This window comes from Leucoraja erinacea, unplaced genomic scaffold (genome assembly GCF_028641065.1).
Source record: "Leucoraja erinacea ecotype New England unplaced genomic scaffold, Leri_hhj_1 Leri_724S, whole genome shotgun sequence".
Classification (NCBI taxonomy): Eukaryota; Metazoa; Chordata; class Chondrichthyes; order Rajiformes; family Rajidae; genus Leucoraja; species Leucoraja erinaceus.
Window position 1 is genome coordinate 9,743 of NW_026576646.1, and position 2,849 is coordinate 12,591.

General features: G+C 42.9%; 1 non-coding gene across 1 annotated transcript; it reads right to left on the minus strand.

The window, feature by feature from the left end:
- Positions 1 to 2,515: 2,515 nt before the first annotated feature.
- On the minus strand, positions 2,516 to 2,622 carry LOC129694616 (U6 spliceosomal RNA). The gene has a single exon (XR_008723024.1). It is a non-coding gene; the product is annotated as a U6 spliceosomal RNA (small nuclear RNA).
- Between the last annotated feature and the right edge of the window lie 227 nt (positions 2,623 to 2,849).

Genomic DNA, 2,849 nt, shown 5'->3' on the forward strand with positions numbered 1-2,849 from the left:
TCATGAAGGCCACACCCCTTCTGGTGGGAAGGGAGGAGGGACAATAAAACCCAGAAGTATAGGCATGGCTCACTCTGCAAGATGGAGGAGGGAGAGGTCATGACTCGCTGTCTTTAGTTGTCTTGCACCCTGCTTGAAATGTTATGAAACTGCACTTGAATTTGGTGGCCTTGCACCTGGCTTGAAGTGGAATTTCAAGAAATACCCGTGAGTCAACTGCCAGCCCAAACGCCGTGAATGAGTGACCTGCTAACACAACAGGCTTGAGTGACTGAGCCGCAAGCCCAAGCACAAAGTCCATACTAGCCCTCTGTAAACCATTCCCTTTAGCCCATACTAGCGCTGCAGAAAGCTCCCACTGGTCACCAATATTGGAATTGGTGGAGAGGTGGAATATGGCGTTGGGGGACCGTGTGATGCTGGGACCCAACGGGGTCCCACTTAGTCTAGTGTACAGTTAAAAATGTAGAGTCTTAACTTGGCCCTAAAGGCCATTGGCCTGGCTGTAGAACTGGGTCAGAGTTGATGGGGTCACCCTGGCCAGGTGTTGTTGTCGATATCCTCCCTTGCTGCTCTGTCCCCGACCAAGGAAGAACAAAAAGTGAAGGACTTGAACTTTATTTTTGCCTTCCATCACAGTGAAGGATGTGTAGGAATCACTGTGATGGGTGTTTATGTTAAAATGTGTTTTTTGAGTTTGTTGCTTTTTTTTTTAAATTGAATGACTGACCTGGCCAGTGAAATTTCACTATACCAATCGGTGTATGTGACAATAAATGAACCTTATGAACCTTATGATCGACTGGGCTTATATTTGTTCCCAATGTTGGGCGAGTCCAGAACCAGGGGCCACAGTCTTAGAATAAAGGGGAGGCCATTTAAGAATGAGGTGAGAAAAAACTTTTTCACCCAGAGAGTTGTGAATTTGCGGAATTCCCTGCCGTGGAGGCCAAGTCACTGGATGGATTTAAGAGAGAGTTAGATAGAGCTCTAGGGGCTAGTGGAACCAAGGCATATGGGAAGAAGGCAGGCATGGGTTATTGATTGGGGATGATCAGCCATGATCACAATGAATGGTGGTGCTGGCTCGAAGGGCTGAATGGCCTCCTCCTGCACCTATTTTCTATGTTCTATGTTCTAAGTAAAAAATAAACGAAACTACGATGGTCTTGGCATCATGTGCAGCACAGACATTGTGGGCCGAAGGACCGGAATCGCACACCTCCAGATTTTGCTGAATGTTGACTTTGTCTAAAAGTCGAGCGACTAATTTTCAAGGAGACATTTCATCCCATACCATGCAGCACCAAATGAGTGTACAGTTGGGGACGATCTGCCATGATCACAATGAATGGCGGTGCTGGCTCGAAGGCCAAATGGCCTCCTCCTGCATCTATTTTCTATGGTTCTATGTTTCTATATATCATATTTTATTTAATTTAATATTAATATTTATTTATTATTAATATTTGATTTATTATTAATATTTGATTTATTATTAAATTGTATTTATTATTTTTTTCACTTATTGCTTATTATATATAAAGTATGTTATTAAATATTATATCAATAATTGAACATAAAGACCATAGAACATAGAGTGAGTGATGCAGTGCCCCAGCTACACTAGTCCAACTTGCCTGCACCCAGTCCATATCCCTCCAAACCTTTCCTATCCATGTACCTGTCTAACTGTTTCATAGACCTTGGGATAGTCCCTGCCTCAACTACCTCCTCTGGCAGCTTATTCCATCCACCCACCTCCCTTTTTGTAAACTAAGTTACCCCTTAAATTCCTATTAAATCATTCCCCTTCACCTTAAACCTATGTCCTCTGGTCCCAGTTTCCCCTACTCTGGGCAAGAGACTCTGTGCATCTACCAGGTCTATTCCTCTCATGATTTTATACCCTTCGATAAAGTCACCCCACATCCATTTCTGTTCCAAAAAATAGCCAGCCCCAATCTTCCCCTGTAGCTCAGGACCTCAAGTCTTGGCAATATCCTTGTTATTCTTTTCAGTACCTTTTCCAGATTGACTCTTCACTCCCTTCACATCTTAAGCTCTATGCCAAACAGCTGGCACCGGTCTATACAGACATTTTTAACCAGTCCCTGCAAACATAACCATATAACCATATAACAATTACAGCACAGAAACAGGCCATCTCGACCCTTCTAGTCCGTGCCGAACACGTATTCTCCCCTAGTCCCATATACCTGCGCTCAGTCCATAATCCTCCATCCCTTTCCCATCCATATAACTATCCAATTTATTTTTAAATTATACAAACGAACCTGCCTCCACCACCTTCACTGGAAGCTCATTCCACACAGCTACCACTCTCTGAGTAAAGTAGTTCCCCCTCATGTTACCCCTAAACTTCAGTCCCTTAATTTTCATCATGTCCCCTTGTTTGAATCTTCCCTACTCTCAGTGGGAAAAGCTTATCCATGTCAACTCTGTCTATCCCTCTCATCATTTTATTTATTTATTTATTTATTTATTATCTTTTTTTAATTAAATAAGCTTCACGAATTTGCGTATCATCCTTGCGCAGGGGCCATGCTAATCTTCTCTGTATCGTTCCAATTTTAGTTTATGTGCTGCCGAAGCGAGCACTCTCTCATCATTTAAAGACCTCTATCAAGTCCCCCCTTAACCTTCTGCGCTCCAGAGAATAAAGCCCTAACTTATTCAACCTTTCTCTGTAACTTAGTTGCTGAAACCCAGGCAACATTCTAGTAAATCTCCTCAGTACTCTCTCTATTTTGTTGGCATCCTTCCTATAATTAGGCGACCAAAATTGTACACCATACTCCAGAATTGGCCTCACCATTGCCTTGTAC